Below are 23,627 nucleotides of genomic sequence, written 5' to 3'. Positions count from 1 at the left end.
TGCCCTCCTGTCTTGGAGGATATTTCCCTTCCCCTCCCCCCAGCCATTGCGCTCTGTGACCTTTGTTTCCCTGTCACCCCAGAAGTGTCAGCATTTCAGTCAGGCTGCATGCACCGCGTTCGTAAAGAGCCTTGGGCTCCTCCGAGATGGAAGGCGCTATCAACATCACAACACTTCATATTACCATGGCCGCTGGTGTCTGAGGAACGCCAGGAACAAGTTCCCCAGACACAGTCAACCGGCATAATTTTCTGCAGTGACTCAGCCCACATCCCATTCCTTACAGTGCCCTCTGCTGGGAGAAGGGGGGAGGGATAGCTCAGTGGTTTGAGCATTGGCCTGCTAAACCCAGGGTTGTGAGTTCAATCCTTGAGGGGGCCATTTAGGGATCTGGGGCAAAAATTGGGGATTGGTCCTGCTTTGAGCAGGGGGTTGGACTAGATGACCTCCTGAGGTCCCTTCCAACCCTGATATTCTATGATTCTAAGCTGGGAGAACATTATTCCCCAAAGTGCCTCCTATTGGGAATGGAGTGGCTGGCAGCTCCCTACAGTCTAAGTTCCTCTCCCATTCCTACAGCACCTCCTACTGGGAGAAGTCAGGGCAGGCATAGCTGGGCGCTCCCCGCACAGCCAACGCTCCTGTGCTATTTCCTACAGTGTACCCTTGCTGGAAGAGGCTGAGACTGGAGTAACTGTGAGCTACCTAATGCCAATTTCTCCTCCATCCCCGCAGTGGCGATGGAGCAGCTATCAGATCCCTCCAGCTTCTCCTGTTCCCCAGAGACGAGCTTGGAGCTTTGTGTATCAACTCGTGCAGGTGGAGATGAAGAGGGAAGTTGGCTGTGTGCGAGGACAAGCCGGTTCCTGGCTCGCTCCTCAGCTCCGTGTCACCTTGCCTCTCTGTTTTCAGTGGCACCGCAGGTATTAAATCAGACAAAAAATAAAAACCACCCTGAAAATCAATTAGCAGCAAAAGGCGACTATCAAAGAACAAATTAAAACGGAGTGTGGCTTAGCGCTCTGTCAATAAGCAATGCAAACAATATTTAATTATGGTGGAGAGACAGTAAATTCCCCACTGCTGGAGCTGGAACACACTGGCTCTCTTTCACACTCCACTTCCCTCTCCCTTGCCGAGGCATTCTGCTGTATCCTTGGCAAGGAAACTGAACGAAGGGACCTGTTGTTGTTTAGAAGGAGATTTAACCTGTGAAGAGGCAAAAATTCTCCTTTCGGAGCAGCAGCGCGGGGCTGGGCTCCGATGTCTTGCTGGCCCGATGCAGGGGTCTCTGGAGAACTCCATGCATGCAGGGACAGGGGAAGATCAGAGCCGAGATGCAGGCCTGAGAGCTGAGCAACACCCTGTGGCATGTAGGGATGCAGATCTCAGCACAATGGCCAGCAAGGGGCAAGGAAGCAGAGTGGGACGAGGGACATGCTGGCCGCTGCTTCCCGCAGCCCCCATTGGCTTGGAACGGCAAACTGTGGCCAGTGGGAGCTGCGATTGGCTGAACCCGCAGATGCTGCAGGTAAACAAACCGTCCCGGCCCGCCAGTGGATTTCCCTTATGGGCTGCGTGCCAAAGGTTGCTGATACCTGTTACAGTCATAGAACATAGAACATAGAATATCAGAGTTAGAAGGGACCTCAGGAGGTCATCTAGTCCAACCCTCTGCTCAAAGCAGGACCAATCCCCAATTTTTGCCCCAGATCCCTATATGGCCCCCTCAAGGATTGAACTCACAATCCTGGGTTTAGCAGGCCAATGCTCAAACCACTGAGCTATCCCTCCCCCCATTCATCCAATCCATACTTGTTTAACTTGCTGGCAAGAATACTGTGGGAGACCGTATCAAAAGCTTTGCTAGTCAAGGTATATCACATCCACCACTTTCCCCATATCCACAGAGCCAGTTATCTCATCATAGAAGGCAATCAGGTTGGTCAGGCATGACTTGCCCTTGGTGAATCCATGTTGACTGTTCCTGATCACCTTCCTCTCCTCCAAGTGCTTCAAAATGGTTTCCTTGAGGACCTGCTCCATGATTTTTCCAGGGACTGAGGTGAGGAGCTGGTGTGTAGAAGGGGCTGGGCCCACCTCTTCATCAGATTCTGCACCCCCTTCACCGAAACCACCACAGCCACGCTTAAATACCAGCTAAAGGAAAGAGAACCCAGATGTGCTCCTGAGCTGTCTGGAGAGGAGCGAATTCTCCTCGAAAAGCAGCTTGATGCCTGTCCCATTCTGCCTGTTCCCAGACTGAAGTACAGATCTCTGAGCCCATATGAGACAGGCTGATTGCGGTAGCAGAGATCATCCTGGGGAAAATGATAAGAGAAGTGACTGGAAGAGAGATCCACCCTGGACGCTACTAGCTGCTTCAGCAGAGCTGCCAGTTTGATCCGCTGCATGGCTTGGGAAGAGCATGTTAGCATGTGGAAGGAAGATCTGCCCCAGGGGACACGGGGGAAAGAGATGCAAGCTCCTGGCTGACATACAGAACTAGTAGAAAAAAACTGTCCATTTCCCACAACAAATCTGCAACTAAAGGAACATTCTTCACTTTGTTCGATATATGTGGCTTTTTCAGCAAAATGAAAACTGAATATTTCCCAGTTTTTGTTTTTTCTTCTTCTTCTCTCTGTTTTCCAATTGGAAAAGGGGGTGGGGAGAGGAAGGAAGAGGGGAAAATCCCCCCAAAAGGGAACATTATTTTGTTGAAAACACCTGAAAATTTCAATGGAAATTAAAAGCTAAAAACATTTAGATTTTGCTCAAAAAAATAAAGGTTTTTTTTTCCACTAACAAGGCCTTTTTGGCTAGATATTCAGAAGCGTCCTGTAGCTCCCCTGGGGGTTCTCTACTGTGCCCATCACTGGGGTATCCTATCCTTTGATACATTCCTCGTGAACAGTGATGCTCGAGGAATTCCTGTCGGCCTTGATTTCTTCCCTTCCTTGCGGAGATGAATAGTCTTGGCTCCGGTCCCTTTGCTAGCTGGGGCTTTTGCTTTCAAAAAGAGATTTTTCACATCAGTATCAATTTTTCTCCTCCTTTCAAACACAACGGCTTTCACAAATGGAACCGTCCTGGCAGCCCTATGTGCCGGCCTTCCTGCCTCACTACAGTTCGACCTCTCAAGTGAACGCAGTCTAGTTTACCATTGTCAGAGCTTCCCTCTTAACACTGTTTTTCAGAGCATTGATCGAATCCTTCATGGCAGTACCCAAACCACTGCTCAACTGGGACACTGGCAACCTGACATTCCCCATATTGTCTCCTGCCATTCTCAGAAGTGTGAGCTTCCTCCCAGCTAATGTCAATGACAATCCCAGCCCAGCCAGCAGTGCCCTGTCGATACCAGGTAGCAGGAAAGCAGCATGTATGTCCTCACCCCACCGCCAGACAGCAGCAGTCATTGCTTTGGGCTCTACGTGTCAATTCTCCACATGCTAGCGGAATTCCCTCCTTGCCCAAATGCAGCAGCCCCTACCAGGAAGATGCTGCAACCTTGGGGCAGGTTTTCAAAGGCCCAAAGAGCAGTTTGGCATCTGGATCTCATTGACAATTGGGTGCCTAACTCCCCTTTGTGCCTCTGAAATTCTCCCCTTGACCATGGCTTTACTTGCAGACTGGATGACCCACGGCCTGCAGGGCTAGGTCATACAACATCATCAGAGACGAGGGCAGAACCAGGGGTAGGGTGTAAGCCAGTTTCTGCCTAGTGGGGGGCATGGAGACTCACTGGGGGTGGAGGGGAGATTGTCTCACATCTTCCTCTGAAGCATCTGGTGCGGGTTACTGATGGAGCACAGGTCTGATCCGGTCTGGATGCCAAGAGACAGGCTTCTGAGGCCCCACACAGGATCCCTTTCCCCATATGCATAAGCGGTGCACTCTTGGAACTCAGGCATACATGCCTGAAAGGTCCCTGGATGGATCCTGCAGGCAGAGGGTGGAGAGGAGGAATCCAGGAGTAACAGCTCCACACAGAAGGCTGCTCCAGCTCTATTCCAGGGTTTCACTCTCTGCCCAGGCAGCCCCAGACATTGGCATTCCAGCGGGAAGATGCATGCCTGGGAAGAGTCCAGACTGCATAGGAAATGTCCATGGGCAGCGTACTGGGGTGGCTGCTTACTGAGCATCAACTTGTGGCCAGGGGTCACCCTGCAGCCATCCTACCCCCGTAAGCGCCCTCCTGTCGGCCCCATAAGCACTCCCCACACTCTTGGGACTAGTGGCACCCCCACCCGGGGCAGGTTTAACAACAGAAAAGGTTCAAACAATCCCCAGTGAGTCCCCGGAATAAAGTCCATAAGAAAAAAGTTCATCCACAGCCCTGGTTCTTCTGCCCCACATTGAGCTCCTCCTCTGTGCCAGTCTGCCCCACACATAGCTGCCAGTCCAAACCCTTTCTGGAGCTCAGCCCTGTGGAGACAGGCTATATAGCAACTTCCTCCAGAGAGCTCCTGCTGATTGGCTGGGAGAGAGGGGAGCCACGCCCACTCTACATTCTACACTGATCCTGGGCCCTTAATTCCTCAGGACCACTTCCCCTCTTCTGCTACGATGCCATTTCCTGGACCTCTGTTCACTCCAATGCCCTGGAACGGGATCTTCTGGTCTCCTCGACACTTAAATCTGGCCCCCTCGATACCCGGCTAGAGACAAGTACTTCCTCCAGTTTCCAATCCAGCCTGGCACACAGGGAGCCCCTTCCTTGCCTTCCCGAACTATTGCCCTTCCAGAGTCCAGTCTGACTCTGATTCCACTGGGCTCAGTCCTGCCAGCAGGCACCGGCTCCAAGTGCCACCATCTGGCACTGTGACAGTCATCAGACACAGCTGGCAGCTGCACCAGGTAGAAGCAGTCCCCTGCCCTCCCTAACCTCTCTGGCTGGGATTCCTGGCAGCCCCCTTTGACCAGTGCCTCCAGGACATGAGGCTCCTTCTCTACGGACTGGAGAGAGACTGCTGTCTTCTGGCAGTAAGGCCGTAGGCTCCCTGTGCTCATCGAGGTCCAAAAGCTGGCCAGTGCGCCTGGGGTCTTCCTCCTCATCAGACAGGGGCTGGCCATCTGCTCTGTCAGGTACAAGGTCAGCACACTGCTCTTGCTCCTAGGGCTGTTGGTGCCTTCTCCCCAGAACAAGCAATCAGCTCCCACTGGGGATCAGCTCAGGTCCAAACTGTGCCCTCCTCCCTCCCAGACAGCTGGCATGGCAGACCTTGAGTGAACCACCGAATGACCACAAGATCCATTAAGGGACTAAGGCACCCAGCCAGGTTTATTGTCGACAAAGCATGATACTAGTATCTCACAGGCTCTACCGGATCACTAATACATGTATGCAATGTATACAATGGACTAGCTCAGTGAATGGCGGGACTTTCCTCCCTAAGGCCAGACAAAGATAATCCCTCTGAGATACATCTTTATACCCCAATACAAACAAGTTCGTACTGCTCCTTTGACATAGTTAGTTACTACCCCCTGAAGGCGCTAGTTATCACCCATCACCTTGTACATGTTGGTTCAGTCAAAACATCTCTATTACATACCGTCATCCTGACCGTATCTTTTAGAAGTGGCTAGTGTGTTCCTGTTATCCTTGGGGAATGTTTTTGTACCATCCTTGGTATTGGGATGTTCTTGTACCACTTGATATCGGGAAGTGTTTGCGTGGGTACTCTGTGACATGCATTTCTTAGGAATGTGTATTTCTACAATATCAGAATTCTGTTCTTGCTGAATTCTGTGAGCAGGCCCTACCTCATACCATGCCTCTGATACAAGGGCTTATGTCTCAGGCTTTCTTCCTACTACAACCCCTGCTCCTGATTCCCTCCCACGTTATAACCAGCGCAGAAGGCTATTCCAGCTGAAAACCGCTTTGATTTCCCATTTTCTTTTTACCATGCCTGCTGATTGGTTGCTCTGGGCATTTCACGCAGCTTGGGACAAGGAATAGGCTGGTCAATTTCATGAGTGTCACTAGTCAGTTTCCAAGCCTTGCTCCCATCTGGCCTGCAATGGTGGGGGAAGGCTACATCTCAAAAAAAATAAAAAGCCATTTTAACTGAATCTTGGTTTTTGCAAGACCTCAGTTTTGGGCCTAGAGTACTTGAGTGTGCCCCTGTAAGCTTGAACTTTGCACCCACAGCAGCACCTGCTGCTCCCTGGTGAACTGCTCCTCCCTTCAGCACCCATGGCTCTAATTACCCCAGCCAGTGCGCTGAGGTCATGTCTACACAAGGAGCTCTTTTGCCAGCATAGTTCAGGCAAACGCTGCCCCCAGCGAAATAAGCTATCCTGGTAAAAGCGCAGCATTGCCAATATAGCTGTTTCTGCACTTAAGGTTCCTGCTGACAAGGCTCTGTCAGTCAGGGTGACACCTCGTCATGCTCCTGACTGACATGTCTGCAGTGTAGCCCTGGCCTGAGTTATCCAGCTTGGAGCTTCTCTGTCTGAAAAAAAAAACCAGAAGAGCCCTGCAAGTGCCAGAAGAACTCAACCTCCTCCTCCTTGCCGGCATGGCCATGACATCCTGGGATTTGCGAGGCCAAAGCTCTCATTCCATCCAGAGAGAGAGCCATCCGCGCTGACCTTTGACGCTGAGTTCCGGGCGTGGCCCATTGACACCACTGGATGCATCAGCCAAATAGATTACTGACTGAGATGAAGTTACACCAGGAATGAATCCGGCCCACAGACGTATTAAAGAGAAGCTCCCAGTGGGCCCCTAACCTTACAGATAGCATACCGGAGCCACGTTCCTCGTGTGCATCTTGCTCAGTGGCAGAGGGAAGCAGAGAGAAGGGCGTGGCAGGGGAGTGAGGCAGGCTGCAGCCATGGTGGCGCAGCACTGAGCTGTTCGGTAGCAGACCCTTGTGAAGCTTTCCAGCTGACCCTTCGCAGACCGGAGCAGGCAGCACTGCTTTCCCCACTACTCTAGCGGTGCACACCATTTGCTGCTGGGCAATCTGCAGTGTGACACGGAGAATCTGCAGTGTGACACGGACACAGGGCAATTTGGCTGGCGTTTGAAGCCTGTCTCCTCCATCATTCCTCCCCTGCTCCAACATGCCTCGAGAAACTGGAGTGCCTGCTTTGTGTAAGGGGACTGTTGCCCCCTTACTAATGTTCCGTGGGGGTATTTTGGTTGGCTAGCTCCCAGTACTAAAAGGGAACGGGTCTATGGGAAATCAGGACCCTGAGACTGATAGTCCCCAGGAACAATGGGGAGAGGCCAATGCTCCAGGTCAGCCTGAATGACAGGGCGGGCAGGCTAATCAGGGAGTCAGGAGGCCAGGGGGGGGTCCCGTCCTCTGTGTGAGCTGGAATTGCCTGGGTCAGACAGAGTGGGGCCAAGCTAAGGAGAAAGCAGGGGCCCGAGCTAAGCTGGGGAGCAGAGCCATGCCAGATCCAGAGGGACCAGAAAAGCGTCCCAGAGAGAGCAGACCCTGTCCTGGGAGCAGAGCTGCAGCCCCAAAGCCGGAGGCACAGCCCAGAGAGAGCAGACTTGCCCTGGGAGGAGAGCTGCAGCAGACAGAGCCAGAGGGGCCAGAAAAGCAGCCCAGGAAGCAGGTCAGTGCTGGGAGCAGAGTCACAGAAGCAGCCTGCAGAGCAGACCTGTCCTGGGAGCAGAGCTGCAGCAACTAGAAGCAGAGGTGCCAGAGAAGCAGCCCAGGGAGCTGGAGGCAGAGCAGCAGCAGCAGTGCAGAGACCGAGGGGTGGAGCTGGGGCTGGAGCAGTCTGGAGCTGGGTGCGGTGAGCAGCTGAGGAGACCGAGCGGGACCCTGGGCAGCGGGCCCAGCACCGGGAGACGCCTCAGCCAAGAGGCTCTGCAGGCCAGGCTTGGATCGTAACCCCGACAGGGTGGGGGCGACACTGGGAAGAAGGGTCCCACCATTAGAGCCTGAGAGCATGTGGCCACCACCAGAGCAAGTGTCCAACCCACAGCATCCCTGCAGCATAGCCAGGGCCTGAGATGAAGGCCTGGGACTTACAAGGAACAGACTGTGGATGGCCCTGACATTCCAGAGACACTGTTTGTGATGTTCCCTGCCACAGAATGGGGTGATGTGTTTCCTTTAACCTTTCCCATTTTCCCTTATTCTTTTAAAATTAATTGTTGATTAAATAACGTGTATTTGCTTTAAATTGTATGTAATGGTCAATGGGTCAGAGAAGTGCCCAGTGCAGAGAGAGTACCCCAGAGTGGGGACACCCTAGCCCCTGTCCTAGGTGACCACAGCAGGGTTGGGGGTCAAGCCCCCCAGGAATCCTGGGCCCAGCCTTGTTGGGGTTATGAGGATTCTGCCAGACAGGAGAGTGGAAGGGGAGTCCTCAAGGACAGGGAGGCCACTGGGTAAAGGAAGTGGGAGCGAGGACTCAGCTCCTTTCACTAGCCCACTTCACCGGGGTAGTGCAGAAGCCAGGAAAGTTCCCCACAATAGCGGGACTATTCCCCCGCTTACATTTGCAAACGCCAACTGGTTGAGAGTTAGCTTTCTGCCAGGCCTGGCTGGTGCCGCAGACCCATCTGACAGCGCGGCAAAGCACAAGGACACGCTCTGGCTGGGGCTCGGGCCTGATGATTATCACAAGCCCAGGGGATAAGATGCTCATCTGATTTCCAAAGGTTTTGTCCTTGCTCCTAACCATGTCACTCTGGCATCGAGGAAGGCTGCCAGGAGGGGAGATATAAACAGAACTCCAGATAACGCAGGCTTGGCTGTTGTTCCCCTCAATGCACAGATCTTCACCTGAAGGCTCCCTTTGATTGCAGCTGCAATCACTCATGCACTTGAGACACTTGAAGCAGGTCTGATATCAGGTCCTTGGCTGCTTATCCCAGCCAAGCGCAGAAAGGGGGACCAGAAAGCTAGTGCAGCACTGTCTCCGGAAAGGAAGCAGCACCATTTGCCTCACTGGTGGCAGCATGCTGCATTACAAAGCCAGTGTCCTGGGCCAACAGATGCAGCACTGCATGGTCATCTTGATCCCTTAATCCCATGGCCAATGAAGCACTGGGTTTGGTGTAGGTCTACAAAGAATTCGGCAAGGAAGGGGATTTAAAAGCTCCTTTTCTGAGCAGCTGAAACAAAGGAAGCCAGCCCAGAGGTGGAGCTAAGAACCAGGTCCAGGATATGATGGGGGCACTCTGCCTTTGTAAAGGAATAGACGTGGCAACACAAGCCAGAGACCGCTAGGAAAATACAAGTGGAAGCCACTCCCAGCCCAACTCAAGAAGGACATGTTAATTCCCCAGCTCTCTGTTACAACCAGCCAATCATGGCTCTTTCCTGGCTGCCTCTAAAACATGCCACACGTCCCGTGAAGAGAAAATTAATAAGCTAATGAAGCTGATGGAGGGGGCCAGGGCTGCAACTAACAAACAGCGATCGCGAGGCAGAGGCTGGGATAGGAGCACGGCAGCAGAAATGCAGAAATCACCCCCAGCCCATGGCAATATCTGGACACGGCTTAGCATGCGCTGAGGGCACAGTGCACACAGGATTAGCTGGGTGGGCTGCAGGCCAAGCCTGAGGTACACTGGGAAAGCAGTGGGGGGTAGGGGCCGGCAGGACTGGAAGTCAGGATTGAGGGGCACTGGCAGAGCTGGGTGGCGAGGGGGAGCCCAAGGCTGGACTAGCAGGAGCTGCAGGTCAGGACAGGGGCTCTGGCAAAGATGAAGCTCGCCCAGTGCTGGCCTTTGCCATCTTGGCTCTAGCTAGTAACGTGAGTCTCTGACTTTCACGAATGCTGAACATCACCCCTGACCCCTCGAAAGAAACTTAAATCCAGCCCTAGGAATAGGTTGGCGCCCACGAGCAGCTCTAAGATGGCACTTGCCTTGCTCCCAGGCTGGAGCATCCCCTGGTGACGAAGGCTCATTAAGCGTGCAGCTTATTTATCGCTGCAGATGCTCCAGCCTGCACTGGAGGCAGCGAGCACAGTCCAGCTCTAAGGACAGCCCCTGCTCTCCCCATGGCATTGTGCCAATTATGGCATCTCACTAGCACAGGCAAGAGAACAAACCACTCACCCTCCAGCTGGCCTCAGCTGACGTAACTGGGGTGGGGTGGAAAGAGGAAAGGCAGCGACTGACCCCTGCAGGTGTGAAAGGGATGTGGGGGAGCCGAGGGGGATGACAGCTCTCCTGTGCATTGGTTCCCCTTCTTACACTACTCACTGAGGCACAAACGCCCAGCGCCTTCCCTCCCCATCCCCAGGCATTTCGGGGACAAGTTGTGACACAGCAAGGACAAGCAGAGGGCAATCACCCTGCCCCACCTGCTGGAAAATATCATCTCCTTGCTAAGGCAGGCAGGTTGACAGCGGCAGAATGGTCCTGTCGCTCTCTGCACAGCACCGGCTCGTAAGCACCAATGGCCGTCCTCGCCATCCTCTGCTCCCCAGGGCAGTGACCCTGGACGAGCCCTGATGCTGACTCTCCTCCTGAGAAGGAGCAGGGCTCTGGAGGCTGCCAAGACACCTCCAGGACAGCAAGGAGACGCTGCCTGCTGGCTATGGGTGTCTCCTCCTCTCAGGTGCTGACTCCTTAGGAGCCCTGTTGCACCCCTCTGGCTCTCAGCTGGCTGAGAGGTCAGCACTAGGGCAGTGTGATCAGCCACCACAAAGAGAACATGCCTCCCAGACTCGGCTGGAGGTCAGTTGGCTGGAGGTCAGTTAGCTTGGAGGGAGGGTCTGGTCCCTTCACATGGGAGGGGAGCAAAAGGCAGCGTTCTGAGAATCTGCAGGCCCGTCTCCCCCAAATGTTATTGGCGTTGCAGAAAGGGAATAGGCCCGAAGTGAGCTTGCCCATGGAAGGTCGCCTTCCTGTGACTCTGATTCCACTTCCTGGGGTCCTCTCCTTGCTCTTTCAGAAGAAGGTCTGTGGATACATCCAAGAGTCCACAGGGCTGGCGTGGGGGAGAGGCTAATCTGCCCTCTCTGAGAGGTTAAACCCACTTCCTGCCATTTCCAGCGCTCACAATGAACCAGCAGATCTCCTGCTCATGCTGGCTCTACAAATAGCAGGTGCCTGCTGGAAAGATGAGGCACAAATGAATGAAAGACGCTGGGGAAAGCCTGGGGGCCTGGCCTATCGACAGAGAGGAGCAGCTGTGTTCCCAAGCTATGGTCCTTTGGTAGCACTGACCTGCAGGTTGTTCCTGGGTGTTCCTCTGTGCCTACGAGAATGGTGCCTTCTTTCATGATCTGCCCGCTGCCCAAGGCAGATTCCCTGTGCTGGAGGTTGGCTCATAAGCGTAATCTACCCCACAAGTACTCATCTGCGGTGTCATCCAGGGGCTCTCCCAGGAGCAATCAGATTTACTCTCGGTTTCCTTCTGAAATAAGTGACTTTTATAGCTTAGCTTAAGCCATTCTTAAGCCAGATCGTGCCACCCTCACTCGCATACCTGGAAGAGTTCCATCGGTTTCATTTGGGGCCAGATTCTGGGGCGATATCACTCAGTGTGAGATTGGGAGGGCAGGATGTGGCCCAGAATGAATAAAGCTGTTTGCACGTGTAATGGCGCCCCCTAATCGGATCAGCTGCTGGGACTAAACGTAAGACCTCCAGATGTAAATGCATGCGCCCGGCAGCTTGAGCTGAAGAAGCAGCTGGATTAGCACAGAGGCAGCAGCAGACTCACCAGCCTCTGTTAGCCATTAGAGGGAGACAAACAGCAGCACCATGCTAGCCGGGGTTGCATGCAAGCATGCACGCACACACAGCATAGTTCATTCCTCTGCAGTCAGACTAAACAATGGGCCCCCTTGTGTCCCTTCAGCCATCCACTCACAGGTCCTCCTCCTCGTCAGGCTGCAGTGCTGCCCCAGGGAAAAAGGCTGCTGGTTGGGGATGGCAGTCCTACACGGCACCAGGACAAATGATGCCAATGAAAAAGCATCCTGACATCCTAGCACATGTGTAACCCACTGCCCAGGGTGTGTTTCTCCAGGGCCACCTCCAGGGCCACCACAGCTGCAGTTGCTCCGGTGCTTAGCTCTGGAGGTTCCTGGCCCAGTCTCTGATACAGCAGCTGGTTTTTTGTCAGCTGCAGAGAACTGTCCTCTGTCTCTCCCTACAGAAGCCATAGTCAAAGCCCTGGAAACTCCCTCCATGCAGCCGGCTCACCTCAGACCGGGCCTGGGGGCACCCCCGTGAGGGGTGAACGCCTCCAGCATCCGGACAGCCTGTGACTCTTCTGCTGAGGGGGAAGGTTGTGCTGGGAGGGGGGGAGGTAATATGGCCACCTGTCCATCAGGAGTCAGGCTGAGCCACACTGATCCATCTCGCTTAAGCTCTGCTGCAGCTGTGTGCTGCCGACAGCTTCCGTTTGGGACTTTAGCAGGTGCTTAACGTTAAGCATGTGCTTACGTGCTTTGCCGAGCTGGGCCCTAAGCCTGGAGTTGCTCTAGCCATTATGTCAGGGAAGCCTGGGGCCCACGGAGGATTTACACACATTGGCCTGCGAACCGTCCCCCTTCCTGACTGCTGTATCACGCTGCTCTGTGCAGAGAGCAGCACCAGAAACCTGGCTGTCCCCAGAGAGGCGTGATCCAGCATGGCTCAGCTTCCTTCTATAGGCTCTCATGCCCAAGGACCCCTAGGAGGATGCTATGAAACAGCAGGTTGGAGACACACGATTGCAGCTACATATGTACAAGGCAGTCAGGGAAAATCAAAGGTACTTCCATGGCACTCATTGTGGAGCACCTCATAGGCTTTAATGCATTAATCCTCACACCCACCTGGGAGGCAGGGCAAGGCTATTATCCGCATTGTACAGATGGGGAACTGAGGCCCAGAGAGACTGGCACAAGGTGACACTAGAAATCTGTGGCAGAGCAGGGACATGAACCTATGTCCTGGGCAAGTGCACTAATCAGGGGACCAGGCTTCCTCTGAGCTGCCTCCTTCCTTCTTGTTATGTAGTTCTGAGACTGCAGAAGCACCCACAGTCTGCCAAGTGCTTTCCAAACACGGCTGAAGACAGCTCCCTCCCCTCCCTTCTGCTGGGAACGGCAGGCACAGCTTCCCTCACCAGCAGGGACTCTATCCTGCTCGGGTTCAGTCTCTAATGGGGACTAATCATTCTGGCTCCTTTGAAAAACGCTGGGCCCTTCAGAATCAGCACTCTACAGAGTAAAGAGCTGCGGAACAGATGCTGGGGCAGCAGATGAGCCCCCTAACCCCCTCTGGAGCATAGATTCACAAGCTCAGCAAACCCACATGGCTAAGGACTCAGTTCCCTAAGTGCGATGACCCTTCTGCAACGCCACGGCTGCAAGTGCTGGTGCACGGAGTCACTTGTGGCACCCAAGAGAGCTCAGAGGAAGCTGTCCCTGCCAATTGGACTAAGGAGGGCTTGGAACAACAGACTGCAAGGGATTTCAAGGAGCCCTTTCCCCTCCACTGGCTCAAGAAACATGGAGCTGTTTAGGAGTGTCCTCATCGCACCATACTCTGTTCTGGCACCGGTGTGTGTGTGTGCATTGGAAATAAGCTATTTAATGGGAAATCAAAGACAAAAACTAAAGCCCCAATGAACGTGACCTCAGGAGCGGAGCGGAAAAGGCAAGAGATGGGGAGTCAACGCTGAAAGGTGAAGGCTGCCACAGCTGACTCCACTCACCATGGCCAGGATCAGCTGACATCTGCTGAGCTGCCTTCGCTCAGAATTCCCAGCCAGCTTGTAAGTCAGACTTGCCGTGCATCTGCAAGGTGATTTGATGAAAGGGGAACATAGGGCTGGTGCCCTTGAGAAGTCCTGGAGGCATTTGTTATTTGTTTCTCCTTTCATTCCTGCTTGCTTGTCACCTTAGAAATACCAAGTCTGTCAAAACGTGGTCTCCTTTGGTTTTGTTGGAGGACTCAATGCATGTCTCGGGGATGCAGGCTCTGAGCTTTCTCAGCCTTGAATTAACTGGTCAGGGTGCTGAACGCATTAGAATGCACTCTCTGAGCATTAGAGAGGCATTAACCAAAAATACCCGGGAAGAAAATAAAGAGTTTTAAACAGTCCTGGCTAAAAATATCTTCATCCTTCCGAGTGATCAGGTTTCACTTATTATTATTGTTTATTATTTCCTGGACCAGGATTCCATTGTGCTAGGCACTGCCCAAACATACTTCCTTGGTATCTCTGACATCACAATCCCCCCAGTTCTCCCGTCACCCATAGAATCTTCCAGGAAAAACGGGAGAGAGAAGAGCTGAATTTCTAATGATAATATTCAGATAAACAAACTGAAAGGAAAACAATTAGGCCTTTAAAAATATCTAATAAAGAGGCAATAAAAATCCCCAAATGCCCCAGACCTTCCAACAAGTCCATTTTTCCTTTGCAAGTCACTTTGCTGTCACAAGCAAATACCAGTCATCCCTCTCTGCCCATTCCACAGACACTGGAGGAGGGGAACAAAGATGAAATCTTGCTTTGGTAGAATAATACTCGCCTGACCCTGCAGCTGTGGCAATAACATTCTCCACGGTTCGGAAGAGTAATAGGATTGCTATGCAAGGCTTGCTTTTTAATTCCAGCCAGTGTACTGTGTGTATGTAAATACACTGTCTATGGGACCCTAATACAGTAGACCTTGTAGCCTGGAAAGATGCTGAACTCAATTATGTGTTCAGTCTCCAAGCACAGGGCATGTATAGACCATAAGGAATGACTGGAGCTCCTATGGAGTGTACCTCTATGTTCTAAATCCAGATTCGGCCCTCAGTTACACCCGTGTAAATCCACTGACATCAACAGCCTGACCCAATGTAAATCAATGGAGTTTATGCTGGATTTTGCACTGATTTAATGGAGTTCAGAATCTGGCCAACTTCCCATAGCGTGTACTAGATGCAAAATTGAGCAATGGCATAGGCATGTGCAAACGACAAGCAGCCTGTTTTTCAGCAGAACTCAGGGGCCAGGCCCCACTGCAGGAAACATCTCAATACACCAGATATTAATCCAATATGCCTCTTTGAGCTTGGGCCTTCCCCTTTAAAGACTGTCCCCTGCCTAGAATACACACAGAGAGAAGAAGGATCGGTGCCCAAACTGGAAATGTTAAACTCCAGTTCTATCCTTTGAAATCACTGTTCTGGAGAGAGTCACAAGATGGCATTGGCTTGCACCTTTTTGCCATTTGCAGCCACCTCTGTTCAAGGACTGGTGTATGCAGTGTAAAAAACCAAGTTACACTAATGATGCACTCAGAGTCCACGTCACTGGTTTCTCTTCCAATAGGAAGCTGCTCAGCAGGGCCCCCACTTGGTGGAAGGACAACATCATTCAAAACCCGACCCTTCTAGGAAAGTATTATTTTCAGCTACAGAAAAGTATTATTTTCACCCACTTATACTCACAGGAGGGTCTTAATGTGCTCTACAAACATTCCTTTATGAAGCGCCACAATTTCCCTGTTAAGTAGGTGCCATATTATACCTAGTTTGCAGATGGGTAAGTTAAAGTACAGCGAAGTTAACCCTTAGTATTTCTACTACATCACTATAAAATATTGCAGTATTTCTTTATAATGAGGACAGAGGTTTGCCCAAGGTTACACAGTGAGTCAGTGGCAGAGCCTGTAGAACCCAGGAGTCCGGCTTGCTATTCCTCCTCTAGAGCACACTGATGCCTCAACTGAGCTTTCCAGCTTCAGTCCCAGGACTCCTCCGTTTGTACGTGTGTGTGTGTGAGGGGGGTACTGTTCCCAGCATGAGCTTTCTCTCTCTCTCACTCACACCCATCCCGTGGCAAAACACACTGCCTTTTTGCCGTCCACCATGGCTGGACCCCTGCTTTCAGTCGTAAAATATCAAGGCTCATTCCCATCCGCCAACATTGTCATGTTTATCCACTACTTCCAAGAAGCTTTAAACTACAGCAGATAGTTACAGATGCTCTGTCTGTCATTATGCTGTTATATCATCCACTTTTCAGCAGCTAATTAGGATTCTCCAAGTTTCAGAGCTGTCTGGCTAATCTCATTCATGTATCCATATAGCCACATACACACAGCTCCTGCAGAACAATCCTGCATGCAGCTGTCTACATGTAGGATATTTCATGTGTCACCGAGACCTACAAGGCAACGTACACACATCAAGATCTGATGGTCACCAAAGAGTGGATACATTGGGCCAAATTTATCTGGGTGATCAATCTACTGACTTCAGTTGAGCTGTGTCTGATTAACTAGGCATGAAGCTGGCCCATTGTACGGAGTCACTGCAGCTCAGATAAAACCAAATTATTATTATTTGGATTACAGCAGCGCGTAAGGGCTCTGTCAAGGATCAAAGTTCCAAGATGCTAGGTGCTGTGCAAATACATAGTGAAGACACAGTCCCTACCCCAGAAAGCTTACAGTTCAACCCTGATGCAACTGCATTGGCTGCAGCCGAGTTACCTCAGGGCTCAAGTATGCCCACAGTATAGATGAACAGCTCAGCATTCTCAGACCACAATGCCTATGAGAGGAAGCATAGCCCGGTGGTTGGACATCTAGCGTAGCACTTAGCAGACCTGGCTTCAATTTCTTGTACTACCACGGCCTTCCTGGGTGACTATGCCTAAGTCACTAGGCCTCAGTTTCCGCATCTTGCAATGGGGATAATGGCCTGGCCCTGCCACCCAGGGGTGTTATAAAGATAAATACATTAAGGATTGGGAAGCGATTTGAGAGCTACTGATGAAAAGTGCGATATAAGAGGTAGGTATTATTATCTACCTCTTCTGCTAGATCAGTGGTTTTCAACCTGTGGGCTGCGGACACAGCCTTTTTAAGATTTCCAAAGGGGTCCATGCCTCCATTTGAAATTTGTTAGGGGTCTACGAATGAAAAAAGGTTGAAAGCCACTGTGCCAGATCCAGGGCCACTTCAGATCTGGAGTAGTCAGGTGCCACTCTGCTGGAGCTACCCCTGCACACACCAGGAACGAATCTAGCCCAATAGAGCAAAAATAGGGGGTGCCATGGCAACCCAAGAGCAGCTTCCTCTGCTTTGCTTTGGCAGATCTGCACCATTTATTAGCTGCATTGCAGTAGCACAGTCCCTGCACCAAAAAGCTCACAATCAACGTATGATCATCCCCTTCAAATGTGTGTGAAACTTTCCATAGTTTGTTCATTCGGGGCTTGAGACGGACCCAAACTGCAATTCCAAGTACAAACTCCCTCTGCCTTGATATTTTGGGGAGGTTTGGAACCAAAAAGAGGCCTAGGTTTTCCAGATTGAGTTGAGATGTAACCCGAAATGGCGGAAAACGTGCATGACTAGCCAAGCTCCATAGATTTCCATCATTTAAGTCAGAATAGTTGTACAAGTATCTTCTTTAAAAAGCGCCAGTGGACCAAATTCCAGTTTATGATATGCCAGTGTAGCCCCAGAAGAATGTGATTCAAACGAAGAGAGTTACTCTAGACTTACATCAGTCTAACTGAGAGCCAAATAAGGCCTGGTCTCTATCCACACTCAGAGCATTTTATGAAGCAATAATAAAATAAATAAATAAATAATAATTAATAGAAGTAGTTCTGATCTGCTGGCTCCTAAAGGCTCAAAATCCAAAGGCAAATACAAAGAACTCAGCACTTATTATTTTTAAAATCTCATGATCTTTGAGGCCTGACTCTTCATTTTTGAATGCTGGAGGCTGGGTTATACTGACTGCTTCAGTTATTATTATTTACTTGTATCATGCTAGTGCCTCAAGGTGCCAATAAGTGTCCCGCTGTGCAAGGTACTAAGTACATGTGTAATGAACACATGGTCTCTACTCCAAGGAGCTAGTCTGTGTACTGGGCATGTGTGGGCAATGCCCCTGCAGTGCTGCCCCAAGCATCTTCTATTTCCCCGTGGAAGTGTCAATATTTTAGTGAAACTTGGTGCTTAGAAGTATGCTGTCAGGTCAAATCAGTCCCAAAATGTAGGTGTTATAAAACAAGCTAATCCAAAACCTAAAGCCAGTGGAAATGATCCCGTGGGGTTTTTGCTTAAAGTCCAATCAGAATCTTCCCCTCCCAAAACCCAGGTCAATATCCCCCTCCCATGTTTGCAACTCATACATTGCAACATTTGACCAGTGCATGAGAACCAGAAAGTAAAACTGACTAGAAACAAAAGTGAAACTAATTTATTTTCAATCATGCCAATTCAGATCTGACAGTTATTAGGGACATGGGATTTAGATGGATAGAGGAGACAGCCATCTGAAAGCTGGTTAGGGTGACCAGATAGCAAGTGTGAAAAATCAGGATGGGGGTGGGGGGTAATAGGAGCCTATATAAGAAAAAGCCCCGAATATCAGGACTATCCCTATAAAATTGGGACATCTGGTCACCCTAAAGCTGGGAAATTTGTGGGAAGGAAAATGCTAGATACAGCAAAAAGTCAATGAGATGTTTAAGATGATTTCACTTTGAATAATCAGAGGTGTTTGTCGGAGCTTGTCTACACACAAAGGTGGTGCCACTTTAACTTCCTTTGTGGAGTTAAAGCACTACAGACCCCCGAGGATGGAGGCGGTTGTATCGTTACAAAGGCGCTTAGCCGACTTCGGTATGGGAAAGGGCACCAGCTATACCAGTATAAGGCATCTTTCAACCAAAATCCACATTGGAGGTTCTGCTGATACAGCTATTTTGATAAGAAACCACACCCCTCAGCAGTGTAATTACACTGGTACAAAACCAGCGTGTAGAGCAGGACTTATATATGTAAGAACATTTGTGAAAAATATTTGGGGCCCAATCTTCTTCTTACATTAATTTTACCCTGGTGTAACTCCACTGACTTCCATGGAGTTACTCCAGATTTAAACCAGGGTGAGAGGAGAATCAGACCCTTGATTTTTGTCCTGACACTTGTACATCTACACTGGAATCAGCCAGATGAGTACATCTCATGTTGCTAGCCCATGCCAGGGTCTGTGCTGTCATGTGTATTTTGGCAGTGCTAGCTAGAGCAGAGCTAGCATGGGTATGCCTGTCTGCGTTGCAGTCCCACCTCTTATTGCAGCGCGGACATGTCATAGAACCAGAGTGTTAGAAGGGGCTGCCAGGATGATCAAGTCTAACCACAATATCTGCTGTCTCTTTACAAAAATGCTGCCGTGTTATGCTGCTGGCACAAGGCGAGTGTCAGAAGTGTCACCTGAAAGCTTTAGGGGAGGCTCTGATGCTCTTGGAAACTACCTGTCTTTATCATGTGTAGATTTCAGTTGGCGGAGGAGCGAATAAATTAACACTGATCCTAAAAGCAGCATAATTTGCCTTGACGCTGCTTTGATTTTGACAGCATAGCGGGGTTTTCCTGAGCCGTTTACTGAAATCACCTATCTCCTGCCCATCTTAATTGCATTGTCATGATGGTCTCCACGGACCAGCACTGATATCATGGCAAGAATTAATTGGAGTCAGTACTGAGGATCTGTATTTTGTAAGAAAAGACATAAGTAAAAATCTGCAGTCACTCTCTGCTGGGCTGTTTCTAGGCATATAGGGGGCTTGATCCAGCTCTACTGAGATCAGCTGGAGTCTTTCCGCTGACTTCACTGAGGGCAGCATGGGGCCCAAGGTTCCAAAGGTGACTGTGTCAGTGTGTCCAGACGTGATGCTGAGCTCCTGGGTTTGAAATGACTGCTCTGGGAACAGCGAACTCCCTCTGTTCAGCTCCACGGGGTGCTAGTCAGCAGAGTTAATGAGGATTGTTTAAATGTCAGCACCAAGAACAAACGCACTGCTGATCATGTTAGCTGAGAAGGACAGCCCCTTTAAGTCCGTGAGGGGAGGTTAAGGGCGGTGGGTAGAGCCTGGTACCACCAGTCTTTCCTCCAGCCTGATGCGCAAATGCCACTGTAACCCCCATGTAACAAGTTGGCCCAGGAACTAGAGTTACCATACACGCTCACTAACCATCACCGAAAACCCTGGCCATAACCTTCATATGCCCACAGGCACTAATCCATGTGAACGGCTGGAAAAGCCTGTTCAATTCTATTACTAATAAAAACCAATCACCACTACTAATGAATAATAATACTTAGCACGTATATCTGTTCCCTCTGGCGACTGCAAAGCACTTTACCAAGGTAGGCAAGTATCATTACTTCTCCGTTGCAGATGGGAAAACCAAGGCACAGAGCGAGAAGTCGGTTCCCCAAGATCTCGTGGTGAGTCAGTGGAAGAGCCAGGAACAGAACGACGACAAGGTGGTAGTGTCTGACCTCGGGACACTGCTGTGTCCCTACTGATAGCATGGGAGCGAAATGATGGCTGCTTTGCTAGAGAAATACACCCCAGGTGTCCGGAAGGCACATCAATCCACCAGTAGGGCACCACTGCAGCTGTCTACACAGCAAGAGATGAAAAGCTCTGAGTGCACCACGAATTCAGGAGTAGGCCTGAAAGAAGCATTAGCACCAGGGCCTAGCTCCCAATGTATCCAGTTACATCATTTCCATTGATTTAGGGGCCTAAACACCTGGAGGAGCTGGACCTAGGACTAGAGCTGGGAATTTTCCAATTAAACTTTTTTTTGGTGTGAGCGGTATGTGGAAAATGCTGATTTGCCAAAATCAAAAATATTCATGGGAAAAGGTCAGTTTTGATGAATATCCCAATTCAAAAAAAGGTTGAATCCCCCCCCCCACCAATTACAGAAATGGGACATTCTGGAATTTTCAACAGGAAAAGTTTCTTTTTTGGGGGTTGGAAATAACTTTGTGGTTTGAGATTTTAGTGAATTTATACTGAAAAAAGGTATTTTTTTTTAAAAAGTCAGAAATGAAATGAAATGAAATGAAATGTTCTAATTGACACAATCAGGTTTTTTGGGGGGGATTATCAGGTCGTGAACATTTTCGAGATTTTGACTTTTCATTCCGATTTGAGATTGGAAGATATTTTTAGCGCTCAAAAAGTCTCATGGGATGGGAGAACTCTTTCCCACCCAGCTGTAAGTAGGACAGGCATGGGACCCCCTCTGAGAGTGCCCACACTCCTGCATAGCTGGTTAGCATTATGGAGGACAGAGAGCTGGGACAGAGGGCTGATCTATGCCCAGCTGAATAAGTCTGATGCCCCTTTAAGACCCAAGCTAAAAAATACAGTGGGCCTAATTCTCATTTATACTAAAGGCCCTTTTATGCCACTGAGGTCACATCTACACTGCAGCTCAAAGAGGCATATCAATCTGTGCTAGCTCTGATTGAGCTAACATGCCAAAAATAGCGTGTAGCCATGGTGATGTGACTGGAGGGATGCTAGGCATATCTTTGGTGTGGCTAGCCCCACCTGCCCCTTGTGCCATCGCTGCTACATTCTATTTTTAGTGCACTAGCTCGATCAGAGCTAGAACAGGTATGTCTCCCTGAGCTGGAATTTACCTCTCCAGCGCAAAGTGTGGACACGCCCTCTGACTGTGTAAAGGTGCTTTAAAGTGAGTTACAAGATACAAAGGTGGGGAGGAAAGAGAGGAATAAGAGGGGGGCAGCTGTGAGCCAGTATACTGAACACAGCTCTGGGGGATCAGGACACCTGGGGTCTATTCTGGACTCTGCCACTGACCCATGGTATGACTTTGGAGAAGTCAGTTCACTCTGCTACCCCCGACCCTAAACCCAGCATGACGGCACTTGCTTTGCAATGGGCTTTAAAATGCATGAACAAGAGGCTTTATGAAAATGCAAAGGAATCTTATTAGATTTCTCAGCTCTTCACATAACACAGAAATCCACGCGGGTGCTGACGCCCAGGGAGTGAGATCCTGAGCTCTTCACACCACGACCCGGCTTTTCTAAGCTGCACAGGTTATACATAACAATCAGTCTCTTGAGCTCATTCGCTCCTCTTTTTTTTTTAATCTTTGCCAAAGGTACTGTTTAGAGATCTTTCTAGACCATTTATTTTTAAATTACCAGCCAGAGGAGAGACGAAGGGACGAGGGAAAAAAAAGGAAGAAAGAAAGTTAGTTCTCGGGCTGATAGCTTATCAGAATGAAATCCAAATGTCACATTAGTTGAGAAAGTTGGGAGATTAAATTTTCTAACGCCCTTCATCTGCAGCTGACATTTCAGGGGGCTTTTCTCCCTCCTCCCCTTCTCCTCCTTTCCACGTTTAACTTCTTGAGCAAAAAGCTTGCAGAGCCTGCTCTGTGCACTGGGACTGCAGATATCTTCTTAAGGTTAATTTTTTTAGGCTTTAGTTTGACCCAAGGACTGTAGTTTGCGCTGTACACACAGAATGTGTGAGAGAGTGTAGTGCTTGTAGGCATTACACAACATCATTTGAACTGAAATGCTTTCTTTTTACAAAGCCATGAGAAGTCATTATTGTTATTTACTGGGTTTTACTTGCTTGTGCCATGCAGACCTATTCTGTGAACAGATTTTATTCCTTGTCTTGTGTATTGGCAGCCTTGCCAAGCTCACACATTCGAAAATCCCGAGTCAGACCACACAAAATCCCGAGACTGGTTTAAAAACGAGGAGAGTTTTTTTACAAAATAATCCCTGCTGGGATCTTCATTCCACTGCTGGGTTTTGAGCCTGCAGGGGTCATGTTTTCAAGCTCTTCTCCACGCATCAGGACTAGAAACTTAGTTTTTTAAATAGGAGCTGACTCCCGCAGCTGGGGCTTTAAGAAAAACACCAAATGTTAGGAGCCTTCTGGGGAAATCCTTGGAGGTAGCAACCTGGTGCAGAAAGGGATTCTTCATATGATGGCCTGCATTGCAACTTCTGACATTTGGTGCATTTTCTGTCTATCCTATGAGGTGGAGACAGGCCTGAAATGAATTCCCGGAGCTAAAGAGCCCCCATAATTTGGGCAGAGCTGAATTTTGCATTTTTCTAACTATCACCTGAGATCTGCATGCCTCTGCACTCTGGGATCCGGATTCAGTTCCAAACTTTGCAGCCAGCCAGTCATAGTGACACAAACCTAAACACAGGCACCAAAGTCCGCCAAACTCTTGAGGAATCCCGCTCAGGAGTGGAATCTTGCAGCTTTGGCCCCTCTCTGCTCTGAACATGTTTGTACTTCTCACCCAGTGGGCGAGATTCTCAGTTGGTATAGGGACAATGGAGCTATGTTGATCTACACCATCTCATGGTCCGGCCCACATTTCTGCAGCCTCTTCTATGCTGTAAACGGCCTGAACCTTTTTGTAAGAAACCTACGGCTGAAGTGCCAAAGAGAGTACCTGGCATTAAAGCGGGGGTAGCATCTGCTCTCAGTTACACTGAGGTAAATCCAGAACAACTTCACTGACTGCAGTAATTACTCTGCATTGACCCCTGGTGTGAGCAGCATTACTCTACCCTATCTGCGCTGTGCATGCATACAAACAACCTTCTCTGTACATTTCACCTGGTGCAACCAGGCTGCAGCTACTTCAAGGAACTAAACCCTCATGTCCCTTCCTAGGTGTCTCCTACATTATTAGCCAATTACTCCAGAGTACATGGAGGATGCTTGGTTGGGGTCCCTGGCTGCATTGTCAAACCACCCTCCAACGACAGCACTTGCTTTGTCTCCCTCCTCTTGCAGGATGGCAAGGTCGATGCATGCAGCAGCCTTCTGACCCTGAACTGACAGCTATTA

The 23,627-nt window shown here is 50.0% G+C and overlaps 1 protein-coding gene across 3 annotated transcripts in view; it reads right to left on the bottom strand.

Annotated features, from left to right (window-relative positions):
- The window catches only part of CACNA2D2 (calcium voltage-gated channel auxiliary subunit alpha2delta 2), a 599,591-nt gene that overhangs the window by 142,340 nt on the left and 433,624 nt on the right, over positions 1-23,627 (bottom strand). The gene's annotated exons all lie outside the window — the stretch shown is intronic.

Source organism: Caretta caretta, chromosome 7, assembly GCF_965140235.1.
Source record: "Caretta caretta isolate rCarCar2 chromosome 7, rCarCar1.hap1, whole genome shotgun sequence".
Taxonomy (NCBI): Eukaryota; Metazoa; Chordata; order Testudines; family Cheloniidae; genus Caretta; species Caretta caretta.
Note: the sequence above shows the minus strand (reverse complement) of the source record. Positions and strands in the feature narration are given on the sequence as shown.